Raw genomic sequence first — 27,208 nt, 5'->3', positions numbered from 1 at the left:
GTCTTTCTTTCTCTCTCTTTAGAAAAAAAAAAAAAAAAGACAAACAAAAATCAAAATAAAATGAAACAAAAACAAACAAATAAATAAAAAGCACAAGAGAAACACATACACACACATACCCACACACAGAGAAGGAGAAAGACAGAATCATAAAGACAGAAACATCAGAAACCATAAAATGCAATCAAAAGATGAGGGGCATGGTCTCAGAAGCACTGCTGAGTGTAGTTAGAGAACACAGAGGCAGAAGAGTTAAAGAAGCAAAGGCGGACTTGATTTTAGCATACTGCGTGGGCTGGAGAAACAGCTCAGAGGGTCAAAGTGCTTGCTGCTCTTCTACAGGAGGCCAGTTTGGTTCCCACCATCCGGTCAGGCAGCTGACAACTGTCTGTAACTCCAGCTCTAGAAGATCTAATATCTTCTGCTAGCTTCTGTGGGCACCCCCACATGTGGCAAACAGACACACACACACACACACACAAATAAATCTCACAAAAATTAGTAAGATCCCAGGGGACCAAGAAATCTGCTAGTAATGCTGTAACTCCTAGAAATGACAGGGAAGCTATACCCCATGCTACCATAATAATACAGCTGTCTAATCAACATCCAAACAATAATACCAACAGACATGCTAACATAGAAGGGGAAAACCTCATGGAGGCCCACTCCAAAGAATTATAGGCAATTAATGACTGCTGAGAGATGGAGAACTAGTCTAATCCATGGATGAGCCCCCAACTGGTGGCTCAGCCCTGAAATCATGTACATACAAGTAATACTAAACAGACTCAGCAAGTTGTATTCATATAGTTTATGTATACAGAGAGAGAGAGAGAGAGAGAGAGAGAGAGAGAGAGAGAGAGAGAGAGAGAATTTATTCTTGAAAGAGAGAATTCTTATTTTAGTTAATATATTATAATTACATCATTTCTCCCTCCCATTTTCTCCCTCTTACTCCTTCCCTATATCCTCCCTTCCATCTCATCCATGGCTCTCCCCACAATCCCTTTCAAATTCATGGCCTCTCTATTATTACCATATATATATATGGTTATATCTATGTCTATATCTATATAGATATAGATATAGATATATGGGAAAAGATGGAAAGGGAAATGATGTAATTATGTTTCAACCAAAATTAAAATTAATTAAAGCAATAGGAGATTATAAACTAGTGTAGACTTGAGACCAATTCCAAATACAATCAGAATAGGTGGAGTTTATACCTATCAGTATTACTTCTGAATTGCTTTGATCACAATACTTGACTTAAGCCATTTAAAGAAGAAAAAATTGATTTTGGCTCATAATGTTTAGAGAATTTCAGCCCGTCAGGTCAGGCAAGCATGGTTTTAGGAGTGTGTGATGGAATATATTTACATTGGGTTAGATCAGGAATTAGGAAACGGAGACAGTAACCTGGAGCCAGGCTATCACCTTTAAAACCCTGCTGTCCAAGTCCTATCTCCTACAGCAGCAGTTCTCCACCTTCCTAATGCTGTCGCCCTTTAATACAGTTCCTCTCTCATTGTGGTGATCCCCCAACCATAACATTATTTTCATTGCTACCTCGTAACTGTAGTTTTGTTAATGTTAGGACTTATAATATAAATATCTGTGTTTTCCAATGGCCTTAGGCAACCCCTGTGGAAGGGTTATCTGACCCCCAAAGGGGTTCCGATCCTCAGATGAGAACCACTGTCCTGTAGGTTCTACCTCTCCAAACAACACCAACACCTGGTAACAAGCCTTCAAGACATGAGCCTCTGGGGGACAGACATTACAACCTGTAACATCCAAGAAGCAAATCGTTTTGTTAGCAAAGGTACTGGTGGCTGGAAACTCTCTAAACACATACATCATATGTGAGAAGATTCTGGCTTTATTGACTTGGGAGTCTTACTGAAGATGGGACAAGGTGGAACACATCACCTGAGAATTAATAGTGACCAAAAGGGGACCACAAGGATATCAAAAAGGGAAGATTTCCTAATCTGATTTAGTAAGATTCTTGCTAAAACTGAACTCTACAAATAAGTTCACAAATGAACCTCATTGGGAATAGGGTTCAGAGCCTGATTAAGGTTTAGATAAGTGAAATAATCTTTGCCAATTGTTATCCACAGGTGGAATGGTGGTTAGAAGCTTAGAGGCGAAGTCTGATAAGACTTAGAGCGCATCTTAAGCATGTTATTTAATCTTTCTAGCTTAGTTTTCTCATCTTCATAATGTTGATAATTCATATTATCTACCGTGTAGGATTATTATGGGGATGAAATCATGTATATCGAGAGCTCAGTGAAAAATCATTATAATCCTATAGGAGATGTGGTCTAGTTTCTTATCTATCTGAGGGGTTACATATACTTTGTTTTCAGGTACATTTGATTGCTTGCTTGGATTTTCTGCAATTACTGCCCAGACTATATCTCTGCCTCTTAACTCTACTATTCCTTGCCCACTTCATAAAAGAGGAAATAGAATTTCTGATTTTTTTCATTTTATTTATTTATTTAAATTTATTTATTAATTTTTCTATCAAGGTCGAAGTTTCCTCTCCCTCCTCTTTTCCCAGTCCCTACCCTGACCCCCATCCCTGTTCCCAGCCCTGAATACACTCCTCCTTCTCTGTTTAGGAAAGAGCAGGTCTCCCATGTATATCAACAAAACGTGGCATATCAAGTTACAATAAGACTAAGCACCTCTCCCCGTGTATTAAGGCTGGGCCAGGGGACACAGTATAAGAATGGTCCCAAAGCCAGTAAAAGAGTCAGAGACAGGCCCTGTTCCCGAATGAGTCCCAGAAGAGAACCAAGCTACACAACTATAACATACATGCAGAGTGTCTGTTTTCTTTTTTGTACATGTCACATAAAATCTAGCAACTAAGTATTTAAAATGAGCTACAGATTAAGAAGTAAATTTTAACCTTTGAGAGTTAAACCTTTCCTGGGATTGGTACTAAAACAGAATTAGGTTTGTGTTAGACAAACTTGGCAGGATGCCCTGATAATGCTTCCACGCTCAAAAGGTAATTATAAACCAGGAATGTTTAAGTTGTACTATATCTTTTAATGTGATTAGAACTGTAACAGTGACACATCTGGGTGTGTAAAGATGAAGATCAAATCCCAAATCCCCAGTCGAGCTGTGTCATTAAATGCAAGGCAGTGGCTAACAGGAACAACAAGATACCAGCCCCAGAGAAACTGCAGCACACCTCTCGAATCTCCATAAATGCCACACATGCCACTACAGAATACTATTTTCTACAGTGCCTTGGTGCTACTGTAGCTGCTGGGAGTATTCTGGAGGTGTGATCATCCTGCATTGATTTTCACAGTGCCTTGGCTTTAGTCATCATACTACACTCAGTACCTTTTGGTGCCTTGGTTTACCTCTCCATGCCAGATTAACATGGTTTTTACAATCAAGCATCAGCAAAGTGGGATGGTCAGTGCAAAAGGTTCTTTATATTCAAAAGAATTCTAGAAGCTGCAGGCTCTGCCCTGTTCTTAGTGAAGACACATTAACTTCCAACAGATGTTGAGAATCCCCACTGGGAAGAAACCAGTGTTTCCAATTCTGCTGCGCCGTGGGCACTTCATAGCAGACAGGTTTCCACAGACAGCACTTCTTAGAGAACTGTTGCTCAGCATCTAATCATAGTTCATAAACTGCCAGTCAAGAACTCTTTCCCTAGCAAAATGATCTCACCAAAAAAGAAGCCAAATAAAGGCATTTCTAATAAACAGAAATGCAGGGATTTTCTTGCTGGAATATCTGCTCTGTAAGAAATTCTTTTAGATTGGAGGAAAATAAAACCAGATGTTGACTCACGTAGACAGAAAAACTGAGAAATGATAAATATGTAGTGTGTGAAATTGTCTCTGTTTTATCCCTTTCATTCCCTCCTTTCTTCCATCCTTCCTGTCTTCCTTACTCCTTCCTGTATGTATGTAGAACTAATCTCTTAAAATATTCATAGGGTTATTTAAAGCAATGGTTACTACAATACACTACCATGTTCATAGCATACATAAATATAACTCTGTAGGATAACATTGCTCAAAGGACCCCCATCTTTTGTGTTACAGAAGCTATATTTTCTCGAATTAGGTCAGTGTTACTCTGAAGATGTAACATATTCGTGATGCATGTTATAACTCCTAGTGAAAACTAATCTAAAAGTTGACTGGAATAATAGTGATAACTTAAGCAGAGTACTTAAAATGGATGCCTATAAAATACTGTTTTAAGGGGCAAAGGAGAAAGAAGGAAGGAACAGTAAGAGAGTGAAAGGACATGAGGCATTGAGAAAACAAGTATCAGAGTGACAGCCAGAAGTTCATCCATATTAACAGTTATACCACCTGTGAACAAGTGAAGACGGCAACCTAAAGCTCTGACAACTGTGGAGATTTCATTTTATTTTGGGATTGTGTTTATTTGTTGTTTTTTGAGACAGAGTCTACCTATCTAGACCAGGGTGGCTTTGAACTCACAATTCCCCTGTCTCTGCCTCCTCCTGTGTGCTCTGATTTCAAGTGTATACTTCTATGCCAGATTTTTTATTTATTCCTTTTTTTTCAGTGCTGGGACTGAACTTCAGGGATGCTTCCATTCTAGGCCATGCTATGAGCTATGTCTCCAATACCAGAACAGAGTTTTAAAAGCAAAATTGAATTATATGCTGTATATAACAGAAACAGTTTAGATTCAGACAGACAGATTAAAAATAAGTGATGGAAAAACATATAACTGCACCGTAACTAGAAAAGAGAACTGAGGTATTTACAGCAAATGGTAACAGAACAGTTCTATTTAAAACTCTGTGTTCACTTGGAAACAGTTGTGATGGTGAATGTTATATTTTAAGTTTAAATTACTATACTTAAGAGATCTATAAAACAAAATTCCTCTAACCTGTCAGCCGCACTTGCCCAAGGACAGATAACTTCCTAGAACGATAGAGACTGTTCATGTAAGATAACAAGCCAGGTATTTCCACTTCTGTAAACAAGCTTGGTTGCTCCAATTGCACAAGATGTGTGCTTGACCACATGTAGGTAGGAAGTATATAGACAGGAAATACATCAGAATGTGTGACTGTCTCTGATTGTACAAAGGCAGGAGGTTCATAGTCTTGTAATTTTTGTCTTTATTAGCTCCTGAGTAACAAAATTCGGGGACATATTCTGAGGGTGAGTTTCAGATATGGACATGACCAGTATTTAATAAAGGCTCTTACTTGTTAAAAAATTATCAGTTGTCAGGCTGGTGAATCTCTGAGTGGCCCCAGATGTATAACACAGTAGGGAATACCTCTGATCCAAGCTCCCAGGAGACAGAGGAAAGAGCATCCTAAGTTTCAGATTATTCTTGGTTATGTATGAGTTCCTTTAACTGAAGGAGGATGTAGAAGAATGTTTTATTTAAAAAAAACTTTTTTTCTTCAAAAAAAACTTTGAAGATACACTTGCATACAAGTATTTAAACATTTTTATTAGAAAATCTAGATCGTCTTTTAACATATAAGAAGAGATATAATTTTTTTCAGTTGTGATTGTTTGTAGAGATTATGGGAGTAAAGGTACTGGAAATATGCTCTTATTCTGTAGAGAAAACAAAATAAAACCAAGTCCTCTGAGATTCTTATTTATTCAAATTCACAATTTGTAGAAAAGTAACCAGTAGAAGTGTGCTATATTTTCATATCTGTATTTTGTTGTTTATTTAAAAGGCCTTCAGGGCAATGAAGCTCATGAATTGTACAGCCATGTTTAAAACCCTTGGCTACAATCTTAACTGCAAAATTTTGAACAGTTGTCATAATTTCTTAGTGGCTTGGTGATTTATCTGTAAGATAATGATATAACTAAAGAGTTCTGTGAGATAACATGTAGAGAGCTTACAGAAATACTTGGTATGTAGGGCATTTTCCATAAATGAGAGGTATCACTATTCAAGGCATTGTGCTACATATAAATTGTCATCACATCTGCCAGCGTGTTTTCATGCTGTGGGCACAGACTTCAGAACCTCCTGAATCAGATGTTGGATGCGCATCTGGACATCAAGCCATTTCAGCAGTCAGCATTAGGAACTGAGTTGCAAAGAGGTCGAGCTGAAAGGAAAACCTTGTTAACAAGATAATACATGCTGAAGTCAGCAGATTTGTGTGTTACTGCTGATGAAGGAGACAGAGTATGAAATGTGAGACGTGGGACGTGCAGAGCAAATCCAGTGTGATGCACGTAATTTATTGCTTGCTGGAAGACCAGAAGTGGAACACTGGGTCAGCATGCTTGCCAGATGGCAGCCCATTGACCCATGAAATTCTCTTTATAAAGAATAACCTTTGTTTTAGCTTTCTGCTGCCCGGAGTTCCACATAACTGGCTCAGAATCCCATCTCCAGATAAGCAACATCTCTTGCCATTGTGACTTTGTCCCATTTTTCTGGAACACCCTGGACACCCTCACACTGTTTACAACCTGGTACATTGAACAATTCGTTCAAATGAAGACTTAATATGCCCCGCACTCAATATGCTACACACCTTGGGTGGAGTCGAACAATGGCACAATCTAGTGTGAACGTGCTCTTCTCCAGTCTTTGTCTTGATTGGCTTCATGCATGCTCCTTACCCAGCCTGAGATGATCATCTGCCCCTCCTGAAGGGCTTTGAGAAGTAGAGTTAGTGCTGTGACTGGAAGTTGTCTGCCTATTCTATGTCTAGAAAAATCTGTTACCATACTTGGTGTGGGATACAAATGGACTCAGGGACAGTTAGTAAATAGTGAGCATGAGGTGAAAAACTCTAAATTTTTGGTTAGATCAATAGCGGTGTATGCCCTGATAAAAATGAGTATGGCAGTGGTCTTCCTAAACTTGTGTGGATGCAATTATGAAGACATTAATTAGCATCAATGAGGGGAGGTTACAGAGAGATTTCCCACTCTCCAATGGGATTACTTATAATCCCATTGTAAGTAGGATTTCCCACAATTGATGTTATCACTTCGATGTAAGACACCAGGACAGGTTTTGTAATTTTATAATGGTCCTCCAGCACAAAGTAACCAATAGGGGACCTCATCCACGTAGAGAAATGTATTGCAGGGAACTGGCTCACATGGTTATGGTGACTAGCTGGGTGAATCAGCAGAGTAGAGATCCACAAGACTCAACAGTGGGATTTTTGCACAAAGAACATGCATTTGGTGGAGGAAGGGGTTTTATGTCTCTGTTTTTATTCAAGGGGAGCAATAAAACTGATATCCTAGTTTGAAGACCGTTAGGAAAGAGATTTCTGTTACTGAGGTAACGATCACCTGTTTTGTTCTATTCAGGCTGCCAGGTCATAAGAGCAGATGCAGTGGTGTTAGAGAGGGCAGTATACTTAAACTGTTAATTTAAATGTCAATCTAATTTTTAAAAAACACCCTCTAAGAAATACTTAAGGGTAATATTTGATCAAATCTATACACATTCCATGACTCAGTAATCAACCAGTAAAATTAACAATTTTTTCTACCTAGAGATTGACTGATCTGAGTCCAGTTGTAAATGGCATAATCAGAAGTTGTAGTTGAACTAACCAACAACAGTAACAACCACCTCAAACAAGGACAACCACCACCAAGTCACATCTCATCTCTGAAGTTATTCCAAGAGTTCGTTCCAAAGGCTTCAAAGTAAGGGCTCACTGTGCTGAGAAATGCTTGCATTTTCTCTGGTGCATGGAGCCCAGACAGTCACACAGTTTTTGGTCAGGATTAGTGATAGCACTCTGCATCTAACCAACAATTCTTAGATCATCCTTGACACCAAGAGCATCACCAATAGCCTGGATTCAATTTTCATATAACCTTGATTGGTTGTCTTTCCTAGTATTTCTTCTTATGGGCCAGTCCCCGGAAACAGAGAAGAGAATAAAATATGAACCTCTAAAATGTACTTTTTAATTAGAGGACTTTCATAATCCAAGGCATTGTAAAACTTCTAGCACCGATGGTGTCTTAGTTCCCACTTAATCTTCATTTCTCCAGCCCTCGTCAGCTGTGCATGCAGATGCTGAAATCTTGTTTGTTTATCATGGGGCCAAGAAGATTTATGGTTGGGTGCATATTGGGCTGCCTTCCCTGCTCTCTTGGCACAGCTCCTAAGCTCCGCAGCACGGGGGACACTTAAACATGCTTAATGGGGAAGTCAGTCCCACATGTTCCCTGTAGTTTTCATCTGGTTATTTTTCAGCTTCTGCTTTGCTTGAAGTTAAGGTAATTACAAAGTTATTATTTGTCATTTCCATTATCTTTGGGGTCAGAAAGGCATCTGTTGAAAGTTAGCATCATCTGTCACTTTTGCCAGCTGGCGGTCAGTACCTGAGGGGACTTGAAAAATGAGTGAAGAGTCTGCGGTCCACAGGCAGGCTATCATTGTGCATGTGCGTGGCAGAGAGAAGAGGGAGGAGAGGGAAGGAGGGAAGAAAGGAGAGGAGAGGGAGGGAGAGAGGAGGAGGGAAGGAGACAGGGAGAGGGAGAGGGAGAGGGAGAGGGGAGAGGGAGAGTGAGAGGGAGAGTGAGAGAGAGAGAGAGAGAGAGAGAGAGAGAGAGAGAGAGAGAGAGAGAGAGAGAGAGAGCGCTCTGAACTGAGAACTTGTGCACTGAAGAACTCGGTGCCTCATTGCTGCATGGTTAACTGTGATGTGTAAAGAACATGGGATTCTGCTGCCCATGCTAGACCCAGACTTTTGAGACCACTCATGTGGAGAAAAGTAATGGAGTCAAATGAACTGTTTGGCAGTTTCCTTCCTGCTGGGTTATTTGTTTTCTTCCCTGACATGCAGCACGGAGTTCTCTTTTCAGAGTGAAAATGAGAAAATGGTTTGGGTTTGAAATGCTGTTTCAGTCAATGAAGAAACGTAAGTGAGGTAGAGGATCAGTATTGGCTTTTTGAGTCAGTAAATGCCTTCGAGTTTGCAAATCTAGTGTTATGAGTGAACTTTAAGCTATTGTGCAGAATCTTCTTTTTAATTTTTTCCCCATCAAAACCCAGCAGGAAATAATTTAGGCAGTGTTGGCTATGACGTCTTTATCATAACAAAGCAGATCTATATTGTAGCCCTAAAGTAGCTACAGGCAGTGTTTGAGTAATTGCTCATGGCTATGTTCTAATAAAACTTTACACAATCAGCAGCAATCTAGATTTGTTTCACAGGACAGAGTTTGCTGACATCTGCTTTCAGTGATGTGCAAATTAAAGCTTGATTGTGAACTAATCAGAAGTTGAGACTAGGATACACTTCAATATAGCACAAATCCTAACTGGTCTTAATAAAAACCTAGAGCCAGATATGGGGGTAAATGCTGAAAGATCAGAAAGACAAAAGAACAAGCCACAGCCACCTCTCACCTCACCAACTCCTCAGTTGAAAAGACTGAGCTCTTCTCTTCTCCTGCCTCATATGCCTTTCTCCGTCCAGCCGTATCACTTCCTGTCTCAACCTCCCTAATGCTGGGATTAAAGGTGTGTGTGCCTCCCAAGTACTGGGATCAAAGGCATGAGATCCCAAGTGCTGGGATTAAAGGTGTGTGCCACCATTGCCTGGCCTCTATGGCTAACTAGTGGCTGGTTTTGCTCTCTGATCTTCAGGCAAGCTCTATTTGTTAGAGCATGCACAAAATATCACCACACTTAAAGAGCCAAAAGGACAAGGCCCACTTATGTGGGTCCATAGATGTTAGACGTACTAAACATAGATGTTTAGTATTGCTAAACCCTAAATTCTCTCTGAATGACCTATTTACTCATCATACTTACTTAAATATTTTATGTAGTCGTAGAGACCACACTTCCTTTAAGATTATGGCTCATAGCCCCAGTGGGCACATCTACAACACAACTCCTATGCCTAAGACTCAGGGATTTTTGCAGAAAAGGGACTGCTAAAATTGTTAGGGCTAGAGGACTAGGAAATCTGCTGTGAGACTGTGTTTCCAAAAATGACAGAGAAACTTCACCCCTGATACTGCAACAATGTGGCTACCTAAACAAGACCCAAACAATAGCAACACCAGTAGATTTGCTAACACAATAAGGAGGAATCTTATTGATGGGAATCTTTAGGGACCACTATCCTAAAGAAAAACTATATGCAACCAACTGATTCAGAGAATGAGAGAATAATCTTCCCCAGGATAAGCCCCTTATTTGGCTATCAAATACCAATTAGTCAGTCCTAAATCCATATACATACAAGTAACACTAAACAGATTGAGCAAGTCTCTCTCTCTCTCTCTCACTCTCTCTCTCTCTCTCTCTCTCTCTCTCTCTCTCTCTCTCTCTCTCTCTCTCTCTGCGTACTGTGTGTGTGTGTGTGTGTGTGTGTGTGTGTGTGTGTGTGTGTGTAACAATCAAAGAAAAGTAAGCCATACATTTAGGGGGGAGCAAGAGAAGGTATATTTGGGAATGGAGAAATGAAAAGTGAAAAGTGAAAAGAGAAATTATGTAATTATATATTAATTTCAAAAAATAAAATAATGATGAAAAAAGAATATGATTTTCCCATCCCACTTTGCTTCATATGCTCTGAGAAGATAAAATTTCGTTCTGTTTCATCCCAAGAAGATAAAAATAAAGGTAATGTTCAAAACTCTCCACAATTGGAGCACTCACATGTTCCACAAATGACCAGTATCTAAACATTAACCATGGATGCAGCTGCTGTCAGATCACATCACTTCAATAAGCATGCATGGGGTGTATTAATAGCATGCTCTCCTGGTAGACAGGAGGCAATTCACCTAATCCTCAAAGAGTGAAATGGAATCTTTGCAGATCAGTGAAGTTAGTCCAAATGTCAGATCAGAGAAAGATAATATGCCTAACCAAAGACCACAGCTTAACCTTCTGTGTGTTGGGCGTTCACCAGGATTTAGAAGGTGGGGGGACTGATGTTGAGTTCCATTTCACAAAAGCCTTTAACTTTTCTCAGAAGTTCATTTCAATTTGATGAATCTGGATCTTATTTTCTATTTTGGATCTGTCCTACAAAGAGGTTCTTAAAATTAATATAAATAGGGACTCATTGCAACTTCATAAAAATCATACTACAGTCAAAGAAGTTTACTTGAACTTTATAAATTTTAAGGAAAGAATGAAGAAAACTGCTAAAACTCCACTTAAAATTCCTCTACCTTTAAAATGTGCTTGGCCCCCAGAGAGGTCAATCTCAAGGTTCTTTCTCTTCGTGTTCTAACAGAGAACAAAGGATTAAGAAGAACACTACAGCTGGATTCAGTGTTAGTTATACAAGTACCAACCAGTATGTGAGGACCAACACTTTTCTTCTAAGCATATGGTTGAAGGTTTCTGTTGACCAGATGGAAAGGTCCCTTCATCGTCCTAATGAACATCTGCCATGTTCCAAACTCAGGCATTCTTTCTGAAGGCTGTGGACATTATAGAAGCAATGATCCATATCCATTTGAGGTAGGGATTCTACAAAGGCATAAATGTATCCAACATATGTAAATCAGGGGAAGGAAATGTGTGCATTCTAGGGACTTAAAATCTTTTAACAAGCTCCTTAAAGGTAATGTTTTTAACAGAAATTACCTTTATTTAGTACAAAGCAATAAAAATGACCCACTACTAAAGTGTCTTAGGTATATTCTCAGTGTATTTCCTCAGATAGTGATTCAGTACATAGCACCTAGAGATGGATATTGATAAGGTATTTAAATATAAGTAGAAATGTGATTATTCTAATGCTAAGTGAGAGGCTTTGCCCATATCAGACACCAGGTACTTGGTGTAGCTGATGGATCACTACAGAAAAGATAATTGCATGGCCATTCCACAATGGTGTTAGTTATGACCTGACATAAAATTTTCACCTTAAAATAAGAACTTCGAATAATAGAAAGGTAAAAACACACTGACATTTTGGAACTAAAGCAATTTATATAGCCTTCAATTTTATATCAAATTCTGTAAAATTAGAACAGTTGGAAAATCTGTTTTTAAGTATTTGTGTTTGAAATATATTATTAATTTTATTAAAAGAAAAGTATGTGAGAGATCAAGTATGTCTTCATTACTGGAAAGCTGATGTTACACACAGGTAGGAATAATCAAATGTTATGTTGGTTAACTCTTAATTTTTTTAAGAATGGCTATTTGCTCAATGTTTACTGTGTATATGTCATTGTTCTGGAGGTTGTGGAACTTGATAATAAATAGTACAATATGCTTTAGGATACCAGTTTGGCAACAAGAACTCTGATTACTCATTTTTATATGACTTCTAACAGCTAGAATAATCCTAACAATACTAGCTAACACACTATTTAGTATATATTTTTTAGATGCATGAAATATATTGTGAATGTGCCAAATAGGAAGAAAGAAGGAATGAGTCTAAAGGAATAACACTAGAATGAGCTACTGACTTATAATCAAGCTACTCACCTATAAAATAAGGCTCTGTTGTCTGCATATTAAGGCAGCACGCATACTACACTTCTGAGAACGTGAAGTTTGCAATACTATTTTATGGACTAATTTATCAACAAACCTTTCATTTCTTAAAGACAGTAAGAATGTGTGCTGCGTGTCTCCTCACCAAAGGAACATTGAACATTAGTCTTTATTATCTTACACATTCTTAACTATAAGAGTCATTTTCTGCCTTAATCAATATACACCCAGGTACCCATGCTCTAGATCTACGTGGCTTTAAATTCACATCTAAAATTAAAATGTCAAACAGAAAAACTTGGATATGATAAGCCAGTGCCAGCTATCCAAACAAATTGTTATGTGGTAACCTTTTCTGAGCATAAAATTATGTGACTAATGTTTTTTTTTTTTTTTTTTTTTTTTCTGAAACCTAATCCTTATCCTTTAAGAATGGGTCTTTCTTTTTTTTTGTCATTATTAAGATAACTGGATTTTACTGTTGTCTTCTTCATGGCAAAACTTTAAAGTCCAATACTCATACAATGGTGCAAAACTACAGGATACTACAAATATTCCAGTCTAGGAACAAAAGGCACATTTTCTCATCCATAGGCCCAAGAAGGTCATATGTCCTCGAATGTTGAAGCAGAGTGACGTGTTGGTAAAGTTAGAGACACAGACTCAATGCAAATTCCATGGTTAGTTTTTAGACTAGATAACTTTGGATATTTAATAGAGCCCCCATAACCTCTCTGGTTTGTAATAACACAGAAATTTGGGTCTTGGCTATAATCCATACTCTAATAAAAGGAACCACAACTAATTTGAAAGATGGATGAGTCAAGAACTGAACAGCAGATGCTCATGATGTAATTCTAGCACTTGGGAGGCTGAAGCAGGAAGATTGTAAGTCAAGGCCTGCTGGCTACATGGCAAGTTCTTACCTCAAATATAAAAATACAAAAACCAGATATATATGTGTTGGGTTTTGGTATTCAATGTGTGTGTGTGTGTGTGTGTGTGTGTGTGTGTGTGTGTGTGCTGTGTGTACCCCAAATTTTCAGATGCTGAGCAACGGGGCACTTTTAAGGTCAAACACCTATGCATATTTGGGATATATGCTATCCCTTTAAGAGACTGTTTATATAGCTTTAATGTTGTTAAAAGTGCTTTTTCTGCCTCTCTATTTTATTTTTCTTTCCAGCTAAGACACTTGGATTTCTGTGTCACTCTGACTCACTTGTCAAGGTGACCTGGAGTATTTTCTTAAGTGGCAGGTCATAACTCAACAAGGGGTCATGTAATTGAATGTAGGGCAGCAATAATATTGGCATCAGTGAACGTCTTAAAACCTGTATAAACAACAGGCAAAAACTAATTCAAAATCAAACACACAAATGGCTAATATTTCTGATGCTGCTCACCTGTGGTGCATTACATCACTTCACTGTAGCCTTGGTTCTGAACACATACTTGCATTTTGTCTTTTGCATGCCCTCATGACAGGTATCAAAAAATATCTTGACTCTGATTCTGTATTACTTTAAGAAAGCATTGCAATATTTTTACTGTACATGAAAAAAAAACCTTCTGCTCTTATAGAAACAGAACAACTTTATTATGTAAAACAAAAACTCAGTATTTTTCTTCTGCCATGCCTCAGCATGCATCATCAGTATATCATTGGATTATATTGTGTTAAAATGTTATATTAAAAAAAACACCATTTGAAATATTTTGTGATTCATAAATGACCATTCACTGAATTTTAAGTTAGCATTAGGGCAGAATTTCTAATAATTTTCATCCTTACTTACACTTAGTTTTCCTATTTTGTACTACCTATTTATGTACAACAGCATTCTCAGAACTGATGATTATAAAAGGAAATACTAACAAAGTGAAGTGAACATTGAAGACACTTTAGTCAAGATACAATTATTATATAAAATGTATCTCATTAGTATGCAAATTTGCTTTATATTTAATAAATGTCAAATTGTATGTATACCAAGAATTGTTTTCAAATAAATTTCTTTATGACTTGTGATCAATAGATGTTTATTACCTATTGTGTGTACCTGTATACTGAAATTTGTATACATTTTCTTCACCAACAAAAGAATGGAAATTTTTTAAAAGCCCAGGACTTGAGTAAACTTTGGTAATTATAATACTAAGTTCTCAGCCTGGATGTATTTGCATTTTTTTCTTTTTGACTATATGCTTTATGTTCTTGACAGAATATGTTCAGAAATGTGTAGTTTAAACTCAGCATGCTCAAGAACATACCCATCATGCTAGGAATGGCGACACACACCTTTAATCCCAGAACTAGGGGGAATCTCTGTGAGTCTGAAGCAAGCCTGATCTTATGAAGCAAGTTCCAGGCCAGCCAGGGACTACATAGCGAAACATTGTCTCAAAGGAAGAGGGCGAGGTGGAGGAAGAGGAGGAGGAATATATTCATAGCCACCTATGTTTTGCTTTGCGAATATGTATATACTCCACAATAAGATATCCCAGCTTTCCTTGTGTAAAAGGGGTACTAATTTCCATGTAACTAGTGCCCCCTTCTCTTCCTGCAAGTAATAAATATCTCCATTCTTTTATCTTTGTGTTGTGCTCATTAGCTATATACCCATTAACAAGAGAATCCATTGAATACAATTACAACACTGCAAAACACCTGTCCACGAATTTATACAGATACCAAAAAAAAAAGAGTGACTAAATACGGAATAGGAGATAAATCTTCCATACAGAAGGATTTCAATTAATTTATATTGATTCCTCTGCTCCTTGATAAAGGAAGGGGAACACAGCTGCTCTCTTAAAATGTGGGCTTCACTTGTGACTTTGTTCCAAGAATGTAGAATAGGCAGAGAAGTCTGAGCAACACTGATGATGATGGACAAGGACAAGAACGTCAATGGTATTCATGTTGGCAGTGTCCATCCTTGACCAAAGACAACAATAAAGGCATTTTACCTTTGTGGTTGTGCCAGCACTGGCATGTAGATGAGGAGATGCAACCTAAAACTGCACTAAGTACCTTGAGGTGTAACACCCTTACCATGGGGGCCTCAACTCAGGTAAAGCCAAATCTTTGATTGCATGGCAGAAAAAAAATGTTAGAAAAAAATTAAGTCAGGAAGTGTATAAACAGAAGGGATAGTACACACTTCAGATTTAAACATGAACATTGAAAGAGAAGCACACAGAAGAAAGAGAATGAGGGAGACACACACACACACACACACACACACACACACACACACAGAGAGAGAGAGAGAGAGAGAGAGAGAGAGAGAGAGAGAGAGAGAGAGCATACAACAGGACAGTATGCAGCAAAATCATGGGTATAGACTTTACAAGATGGAAAGCTACTCCCATATGTCTTCAGTAACTATTTGTAGTTCTGTGGTTTTCCAAGTTTCATTGCTCAAAGGATATAATTTATAACAAAGTCTAAAGATTAAGCAAAGTTTAAAAATGACACATTTCTCTCTTTGAAAGAATTTCCCTTTGCAATTAAATTGTATGATTTTTTTGTTGCTGCTGTTACTGGTGATGGTATTGTTTTTATTGAGATGGAGTATCATTCTGTAGCCCAGGTGCTGGATTGTTCCGACATGGCACTCACTATGTAGCCCAAGTTGACTTCAAACTTACAAGAATCCTCCTCCTTCAACCTTAGGATTTCTGGGATTTCAGCATTAGTCACCATGCCCATCTGTAAGGTAAATTGATGAGCTGCTTTGTTTATATTTTGAATTGAGAAGGGTGTGATGATGCAGATAAATTTGAGGTCATAGACATAGGGTTCTATGGAAGTATGGAATACTTGCTTGTAACATCCTACAGTTAGACTGGAAGTTTCTAGGAAAATAAGCATTATCAGTGAAGGTCATTTCAACTTTTTCAGTTTTGTTAAAATTTCTTGATTCCATCCAAGCCATTTCTTTAGTCCCAACAGGATAGTAGTTACATAAGACCTTAAAAATGAAAGAAATTAGAGTTGTGAGAAATCCTTATCCAATTATTTCCTCTTTTCTGCAAATGTACAACTAGCCTAAAATAAAATGATTATTTAAATACAAAAGGAACATGATTGTATTTGTATTCTAATTGCTACTTTTTATTCATCACTAGGCACTACTACACTGTTCTTTTGTGAGTGTGGGCCTGAAGAACTCCGTTTGGTCATTCAATGTGGTTATGTGGTGCCCCTTCTGCCCTCATTAATCTTGAACACTGAAGAAGAGTTGTTCATGTTTTCTTTTTCCTCATAAATAAGAAGTATGTTTTCATTTGGGAATCAAAAGCAATCGTAAAAACAAACTACAAAGGACACAAAACATTCTTTTAATCTTTAAGATATTCCTCAAGTCCAGCAAGGGAAACAGGTAGGCTAATTTCAGATTTCACCTCTATTTCCTCTCCTCCAAATCAAATCCCTCACTCTCGTCCCTAGGTCTACAGCAGATTACCTGCTGCAGCACTCCTTCCTCATCTGCCCCCATCTCTGGATGACCACACAGATCTTCCCGTCCTCTTCTTATTCATTGCTTTGTCCAGGCCCCCAGCTCTCCAACTCCAAAAGGAATTCCCTGTGAACACTAAGACCATTCCAGCCAGGGAAACAGGTAGACTAACTGAAGATCTTAACTCTCCTTCCATTCCTTCAAGTCTATTCATCAATTTCATCCCCAGTTCTGTAGAAGACCACCTGCTGTGGCCTCTCCTTACTCTCTACCTCTATTCCCAGGGGACTAAGAAAATTCTAGTGAAAACTCCTGCTCTCTTCCCTCCTGTGGACCATCTAGCATCTTCCCACCCAGCCCTATTCCTATGCATCAGCTCCCAGAATTCAGAAAAATATTTTGCCTGGAACCCTCAGTGGCCACACCAATTAAGATCAAAGAATTCCTTATCAGGCAACACACAGCAACCACAATATCTTAAGGGAAAAAGAAAGCAAGGAACAAAATACCTACCCAACAAAGACAAGATCAGATAACAGTACCCAGAATTGCAATCTTCCCAAACTCAGATGCCAGCATAAAACACAAACAAGCCAAGACAATATGTCTCCACTAGTGCCATCTGCCCTACCACAGTGGTCCCTAAGTATTGCAACATAGCTTAAGGACAGCACAAAGACTTTAAAATGGCCTTTATGAATATTATAGAGGTCCTTAAACAGGGATGAATAAATCCCCTAAAGAAATCTATGAAAATAAAAACAATAGAAAGGAGTGAATAAAACAGTTCAAGACCTGAAAATGGAAATAGAATTATATAAAAACCCCAAATGAGGGAAATCTAGAAAAGAAAGAATTTAGGAACTGAAACATAAACCTCAGAGGCAAGTCACAACAACAAAATAGAAGAGATGGAAGAGAGAGTCTCAGGCACTGAAGACACAATAGAAGAAATGAACACCTTAGTCAAAGAAAGTGTTTAACCTAAAAAAAAAATTCTGGGACAAAACACCCAGAGAATCTGGAACACCATAAAAAGACAAAATTAAGAATAATATAAATAGGGGAAAGAAAGGAGAAGAAAATCAGGTCAAAGGCAAAGTAAATATTTTCAACAAAATCATTTTCCTAACCTAAAGAAGATGTCTGTCAAGGTAATGTCCCCTTTGCACATACAAATCAAATATTAAACATATAGAACAAAGAAAGAATATTAAAAGCTGCAAAGGAAAAAGACCAATTACCATATACAGGAAGATCCATTAGAGTAACACATGACCCCTTCTTAGAGAGGAGCTGAACAGACATTCTACATATCCCAAGGTACCACAGATGCTAGCCTACACCAATACACCAAGCAAAACTTTCAATGACAATACATGGAAAAATAAGACATCTCATGATAAAACTGAGTTTAAGCAATATCTGTCTATAAATCCAGCTCTACAGATGTCAGTAGTAGGAAAGCTCCAACCTAAATACACTATACTCAAAAGGGAACAAGGAATAAATAATCCCAGGCCAGCAAATCAAAAGAGGGGAAACACACACACACACACACACACACACACACACACACACCACCACCACCACCACCACCATCACCACCACCACCACCACCACCAAAATACAACAAAAACACCACAATAGCAAAATAGCAGGAATCAACAAAGATTGCTCATTGGTAATTCTCAATATCAATGGTTTTAATTTCCCAATAAATAGACACAGACTAATAGTATGCATTCAAAAACAGGGCCTATCCTACTCTATCCAAGAAATACACCTCAGCCTCAAGGACAGACATTACCTTGGGTTAAAGGATTGGAAAAAGATATTCCGAGCAAATGGACCTAAGAAGCAAACTTGTTTAGCCATTTTAATATCTAACAAAATAGACTTCAAACCAGACCTGATCAAAAGAGATAGGAAAGAACATTACATACTCATCAAAAGAAAAATAAACCAAGATAACATTTCAGTTCTTAACATCTATTCCCCAAACACAAGGGCATCCTAGTTTATAAAAGAAACACTACTATAGCTTAAATCACATATTAACCCTGACACAATAATAGTGGAAGACATCAATATCCCACTCTTACCAATAGACAAGTTATCCAGACAAAAACTAAACAGAGAAATGCTGGAACTAACAGATGTTATAAATCAAATGGACTTAACAGATATTTATAGAACATTTCACCCATACACAAAAATAACATACCTTCTCTGCACCTCATGGAACTTATTTCAAAATTGACCACATATTCTAACACAAAGCAAGTCTCAACAGATCCAAGAAAATTGAAATAGCTCCCGGCAGCCTATCAAACCATTTTAGACTAAAGCTGGATATAAACAACATTAGAAACAACAGAAAGATTACAAACTCATGGGAATTAACAACTCTCTACTAAATGGAAAATGTGTCAATATAGAAATAAGAAAGAAATTAAAGACTTTTTATAATTGATTGAAAATGAATACACATCATACCCAAACTTGTGGGAAACAGTTAAAGCAGTTCTAAGCAGAAAGTTCATAGTACTAAATGCCTACATGAAGACACTGGAGAGCTCTCATACTAGTGGCTTAGCAGAACACTTGAAAGCTCTGGAAAAAATAGAAGAAATCAAACTCCAAAGGAGTAGAAGTCAGAAAATAATCAAACTGAGGCTGAAATCAATAAAATAGAAACAAGGAGAATAATACAAAGAATCAACGAAGCAAATATTTGGTTCTTTGAGAAAATCAATAAGATCAACAAAGCCTTATTTAAATTAATTAAAAGGCAGAGGTAAGATATCCAAATTAACAAAATCATAAATTAAAGGGAGGCATAACAACAGGTATAAAGGAACCCAGGAAGGAAATCCAGGAAGGACATACTTTACTTTAAAAACCTAAACCTGTACTCTACCAAATTGGAAAATCTGAAAGAAATAGATAGTTTTCTCAATACATACCACTTACCAAAGTTAAACAAAGATCAGATAAGCAATTTAAACAGATCTAATGAAGTAGAAGCAGTCATTAAACATCTCCCAACACCTCCCACACCCCCAAAAGCCCAGGGCCAAATGGCTTTAGTGCAGAATGCTACCACAATTTCAAAGAAAAGTTAACACCAATACTCCTCAAATTATTCCACAAAATAGAATCAGAAGGAACATTGTCCATTTTATAACAGTTACCCTGAAACTCAAACTACATAAAAGCCCAACTAAAAAAAGAGAATTACAGACCAATTTCCCTTATGAACACAGATGCAAAAATTCTTAATAAAATACTTGCAAGCCAAATCCAAGAGCATATCAAAAGATCATTTACCATGATCTAGTAGGCTTCATCCCAGAGATAAAGATATTCAGTATATGAGAATCAATAAATATTATCTATCATATCAACAAACTGAAAGACAAAAAACCATATCATCATCTCACTAGATACAGAAAAGGACTTTGACAAAATCCAAAACCTATTCATGATAAAAGTCCTGGAGAGATTAAGGATATAAGGAACATACCTAGGCATCATAAAGGCAGTTTACAGTACACCCATAGCCAACATCAACTTAAATGGAGAGAAACTCAAAGCAATTCCACGAAAATCAGAAACAAGGCAAGGTTGTCTATGGTGGTATTTTATTTGTACTGAAATGTGATTTTAATTGTATGTTAATAAATAAAGTTGCCCAGGGGTCAGAGCTATTAGAGCTATAGCAAGAGCGTGGCGGTGGTGGCGCACGCCTTTAATCCCAGCACTTGGTAGACAGAGCTAGGTAGATCTCTGTGTGTAAAAGGATACAGCCAACATTGGAGACACACGCCTTTAATCTCAATACCATAGAGGACCTGGAGGGCTGTACATACAGGCAGTGACGAAGCAGTCATGTGTTTGGGTTTACAACCAATAAGAAGACAGAACAGACAGTCTATATAAAGATGAACAGACAGAAAGTAGCCCCTTTTGGAGAGCTCTCTTGGCTGAAGCAGGAAGGGTAAGGCTCTTAGTTCTGACCTCTTGGCTTTCTTCTCTGAATCGGCTCTGTGTTTCTTATTTAATAAGACGGTTGGTTACATCTACAGTTGTCCACTCTCTCCACACCTATTCAATATAGTACTTGAAGCATTAGCTAGAGCAATAAGACAACAGAGGGTGATAAAGCAGATACAAATTTGAAAGGAAGAAGTCAAAATATCTTTATTTGCAGATGATAGTATAGATAAATAACACTAAAAAATTCACCATGGAACTCCTACAGCTGATAAACACTTTCAGCCAAGTACCTGGATGCAAAATTAACTAAAAAACATTCAGTGGTCCTCCTATACACCAATGACAAGCAGACTGAGAAGAAATCAGAGAAGCAACATCTTTCACAAAATCCTCAAATAATATAAAATATCTTAGTTCTAACAAGGCAATATAAGACTTGTATGATAGAAACTTGAAGTCTTTGACAAAATAAATTGAAGAAGATATCAGAAAGTGAAAAGATCTCCTATGTTCATGGATAAATATGATTTACATAGTAAAAATGGTCATTTTACCAAGAGAAATCTACGTATTTGAAGCAAACTCCATCAAATTTCCAACACAATTCTTCTCATATCTTGAAAGGATAATTTTCTGTATCATATAAAAACACACACGCAAAAACAGGACAGCTAAATAATTTCTGAATAATAAAAGAATTGTGGGAGGTATTACCATCCCTGATTTCAAGCTGTACTTCTGAGATATAGTATGGTGTGGTATTTTCACAAAAATAAATACATTGTTCAGTGGAATTGATTAAAGACCCAGAATAAAATCCACAAACCTATGGATTTTTGATAAGGAAACCATAAATGCAAACTGGAAAAAAGACAGCATTTTCAACAAATGGTGATGCTCAAACTGGGTGTCTGCATGTAGAAGAATGCAAATAGAAGAATACCCTGCACAAAACTCAAAGACCTCAACATAAAGCCGGAGACATTGAACCTGATAGAAAAGAAAGCAGGAACTAGCCTTGAATTCATTGGCACAGGAAAAGATTTTCTGAATAGGACCCAATTGCACAGGTACTAAGAATAACAATTAATAAATGAGACCTCATGAAACTGAAAAGCAGCTTCTGCACAGCAAAGGAAACTGTCATTTGCACAAAGCAGAAGCCTGCAGAATGGGAATTTTCTTTTTTTTAACCAACTACATATCCAACAGAAAGTCAATATCCCTCTATAACTATAAATATATTAAATATATAAAAAGCACTCAAATATATAAAACACCCCAAAAACTAGATATAATGAAAACAAATAACTCAATTAAAAAAATTTTAACAGAAAATTCTCAAGAGAGAATACTCAAATGGCTGAGAAACCCTTAAAGAAATGTTCAACATCCTTAGTCATCAGGGAAATGCAAAACAAAATTGCTTTGAGATATCATCTTACACCTATCAGCATGGCTAAGATCAATAAACCATGTGACAGCTCATGCTGGCAAGGATGTGGAGCAAGGGGAGCACTCATTCATGACTGATGGGAGTGCAAACTTGGAAATTAGTGCCGTCACTGCTCATCTCAGTATCTTCCTGGGTCTACTCTACTCTAGTGCATGGTTAGCTAAACCGGGTCTTCTCCGAAGGCATGTTGCACAGAAGAGGATGAGAGGATCTTTCTGGGACCTTGTGAGATACTATCTACTTACATGTGTGGCCATTATTGAAATTGTTATCACGCGATTGGCAACAGACTAAACCACTAAGCAGCAGCTGTGCTTGACACTTATTTCTGCAACTGATGTGCTGCCCAGTGAGCCAGGCCCTCCTTTAACTAGAAGATGAGAAGACAAAATAATAAAATGTACAGCATTTCTCAAATGATTTCTTTATTATGATGGAAAAACAATAGTTGTAAGAATCATATTTATTTATTTATTTATTATTTGTTCCATAACCACATTTGTGTTTGTCCTAGGTAACACTTTTTATTTGTTAAACTGTACTACATGCCCTTAGGATTGGTAACAAAAGGAATAAGACTAGCTGAAATTTAGAGATATGTAACTGTTGTGCTTAAAAATAACTCTCTTCATTAAATTGTATCAAATGGCTCATTGTATTCTTTTGGGGAATATTATTTTAATGTGTGTTACTTTTGTTTATGTTGGATTTGTTTAACTCTGTGAAGCTGTGTTGCTATGCCTGTCTAAAACACCTGATGGTTTAATAAAGAACTGAATGGGCAATGGTGAGGAAGGAGAATGGATAGGCAGGGCTGGCAGAAAGAGAGAATTAATAGAAGGGGAAATCTGGGAGGAGGGAAGAAGTAGTAGCCAGAGAAGTAGGAGGACCCAGGGGCCAGCCACTCAGCTACACAGCAAGTCATAGAGTAAGAAACAAAGAAAGGCATACAGGAATAGAAAAGGAACAGCCCAGAGGCAAAAGGTAGATGGGGATAATTTAAGTTAAGAAAAGCTGGCTAGAAACAAGCCAAGCTAAAGATCAGGCATTTATAATTAAAAATAAGACTCTATGTGGATTTATTTGGGAGCTGGGTAACAAGCCCCCCCCCCAAAAAAAAGAGTAAAAAACAACCAACAACAGTATTCCATAGATTAAACTTTGTACTTTGTGTAAGAAGTATAAAAGCTTTGTAAATGTTATTATCACTCTTAAGTTCAGGCTTTTTGAATTTTAAAACTTAATTGTAAGATTGTTAGTGGCAACATTTTATTCTTGTAATCCAACTTGTAAATATTAAAGTATAATGAAATTCTATTAGTTGACAGTACTCTGAAACTCAAGACTTCTAATTTTCTTTAGATGTGTATGGGTGTTTTGGCTTCATGTATATCTATATAGCACATCCATATTTGGAGCCCTAAGAATCCAGAAGAGCACATTAGATTTCCTGAAATAAGTTACAAATGACAGTTACCTATCCTGTAAGTGCTGGGAATTGAAATTGGGTCCTCTAGAAAAGTATCATGTCTCAAGTGCTGAGACTTCTGTCTAGCCCCAAGAACTTTTACTACTTCAAATTATCTTTGCCCAAAAGTGTAGTCTCTCTCTCTTTCTCTCTCTCTCTCTCTCTCTCTCTCTCTCTCTCTCTCTCTCTCTCTCTCTCTCTCTCTCTTTCTGTTCTCAAGTTTTAGAACCTGTTGTAAAGATATTGTATTCAAATTTAACACTTTTTTTTTCTTTTTTTTTTACCTTCTATCATAACTAAGGAAAACTCTATCTAGTCTACAACTCTATTCAGACCCCAAGAGGATACAATATTACCTGAATAAACAGAAAGTGAAGTGCAGTGGAAGAAACTTCCAAAACTGTAGAAATGACAGACATATGGCTGCCTTGACAGTTATCCAAGCTTCCTCTGTAATGTTGGGGTATCCATCTTAGGCCTGCAGGCCTAGAATATCCAGCAGACTCTTCCATGAAGCAGGAATTTTGAAGGACTCTCCCTCCTAGTCTTAGCAGAGTTCAGTAGTCACTTTCCTGTGTGTCCTGCAGAATGTCTGGCAAACTTTTCTATAAATCAGGAATTTTGAAGGACTGCTCTGCCTTATCTTGGCAAAGTTTGACAGTCTGCTTTTGTGCCATACTTGCCCAGCAAATTTAACACTTCTTAATTAGGGTTTCTATTGTTGTGAAGAGACATCATGACCATGGTAACTCTAATAAAGGAAAACATTTAACTGAGTTGGTGGCTTACAGTTCAGAGTTTCAGTACATTATCATCATGGCAGAGAGCATGGTGGTGTGTAGGCAGACATGGTGCTGGCTACATCTTGATCAGAAAGCAACAGGAAATGGACTGTGACACTTAATGAAGCTCAAGCAAAAGCCTGCCCCTGCATTGACACTCTTCCTTCAACAAGGCCACACCTCCCAATAGTTCTACTCCCTGTGAACTTATGGGGGTCAATTACATTCAAACTACTACAACTCTCATAGAGGAAGAAGGAAAGCTCTTTGGACACAGGAAGCAAAGGAAACTCCTAAGACTCAGGAAGCATAGAAATGTACACTATTCATGAGACACGGCTCCCCATGATTCCATGAGTAGTAAGCAATTGCTGAGCAAGAAGAGGACCTGCAGTGGTAAAGTTGCTTGTAAGCTGTACAGGATGCTTAGATTGCACATTCATGAGCTGTCTTCCATGCTGGGGTGAATTCTTCAGTGTTGGAACTACTCCTGAATTACCTATACTAGTCTGAGTTGCCCCATCATGCACACTGCTGGAAGTTAGCCCAATACATATTTTTGGCTACAAAGTGACACTTGGATGGAGCCCTTTCTTTGGTCTGTTGTTGGTTCCCTTGTGTGAGGGGGAAAGAGATGTGTTCATGTTTCCTCAGGAAAAGCCACATCATAAGATTTTTTTAAATCCCTACTGTAACCATGTAATATTTGAGATAGTAATAGTCAAAACACATGAACAACTAAAACAATTGCTTCAACAAAGACAGTTATCACAGACTGAATTTTCTTTGCCTTTTCTGCCTAAAACCTATTTTATGTGATGTCTTCCCTTGATATTTTTTAAGTTTTTGGGGTTAGTCAAAAATTAAATCATTAATAGGAGGCTTTAATAATGATGAACTTCTATTTAGAATAGAATAACTCAGAATAACAGTAGTTGTGAGAGATTCTTCTTAGTAGTGACATGCTTTTTCATTTTACTATTGATAAAACAGAGACCCCAAAAGATCAAATGGGTCAAGGCTCATGCCTAATCAGATTGTCAGAGGTATGGGGCCTGCATGCATGAATGCATCTACTAAGTTCTATTGGGCTAACCACATATCCTTTTTGTGACACTGAGGCCCCTGATTTGATGTACTATTTAATAGTACATTATGATTTAAGAATAATGCTCTCTATGGAGTCTTTTAGTAGCATAAATACCTCCATTTAATAATAGGAAGTGCATGTTCTCTTAAATTTAAATCAATTTCCTGTTTGAAAAAGTATGTGCCCAAACTATCCTATTGTTTTGGTCTCTGAGACATCTACAGAGCATGTTACAGATCTGTACTAAGCCTTGAGACACAACCATTTCATCCATAAATGAAGGAGCAGGGACTACAGAGAAGTCTCATAGGTAAGTTCATGCCATAAACTTATTTTTAATAGAGTCCTATCCTCACTTTGTCTATATCCTTGCATATCTTGTTTTCTGAAAGTCAGTCTCTTTACTTCATCTTCAAACAAAACCTTTCTGATCCTTCTGACAGAGTGTCCTTTAGTGACAGAGCATTTACTCAGCATGCATAAGGCCCTTGTCATCAATCCCTAGCATCTAAAAAGGAGAGAGTGGGAAATTGAGAAAACAAGAGAGGGAGAGAGAGAGAGGGAGAGAGAGGGTGGAGAGAGGAGGAAGGGAGGGAGGGAGAGAGGGAGGGAGGGAGGGAGAGAGGGAGGGAGAGAGATTTAAATGTTTGAACTATGAGGTCAGACTACAAAAAGTGTTGGTCCTTTGAGAAACTCATCTTTTTTAAAAGGATATCACCAAATTGTGCAGATTCAAACTAAACTGATTCAAAAATTAAAGGATTTTAAGAGCAAAGAATCAAAGAACTCAGGGTATTCCGTTACAGCTATCCTCTCAAGTGAATGGTCCAGTTAGCTCAAAGAGCTGTTAGTCTATTGATTCTCCACGTGTTTCCCACCTCAGACTGAGAACTTGGTTAGAGACAATGACCTTTTCTTTATGGTCGGGAACTATATGAAGTTAGGAATATAAATGCAGTTTCAATTCCTTCTAGAGCTTTCACATCAGCAGTTAAATGTCATTTGTTGAAGTTCATAGAAAATACATAAAGCCAAGAACTTTTGAGATCTATATTAATCTACTCAATTCTCATTTGCATGTAGTAAAGCTATAAACTTTGAGATGTAATGGAACTCAATTATATGAGGAAGATACACTGACTTCACCTTTATAACACCATGCTTTTAATTACTTAGAATCCTTTTGTTCTTTCCCAGAGATCATATTGTATAAGGTTACCATGATATGGACAAGTAAACGCTACATAAAGAGTATTAAGTTAATATTCAAGTTAGCATCCTCTTCTACAGTTGATTAGCAATACTGCCTTTGATGATGGCTCTGTCAGGATATACTGCGGTTCAATGAATGTAATGAGTTGGGCTATTTTGTTCCTTTTAAGTGAAATAAAGATTAGAAAACATTGATTTACATAGCAGGGAGGCTTCTAGATAAGAAGAAGCAAAATA

Source organism: Peromyscus eremicus, chromosome 17 (assembly GCF_949786415.1).
Source record: "Peromyscus eremicus chromosome 17, PerEre_H2_v1, whole genome shotgun sequence".
In the NCBI taxonomy this organism is placed as follows: Eukaryota; Metazoa; Chordata; class Mammalia; order Rodentia; family Cricetidae; genus Peromyscus; species Peromyscus eremicus.
The sequence above is the reverse complement of the archived record's forward strand: the minus strand, read 5'-3'. Positions refer to the sequence as shown.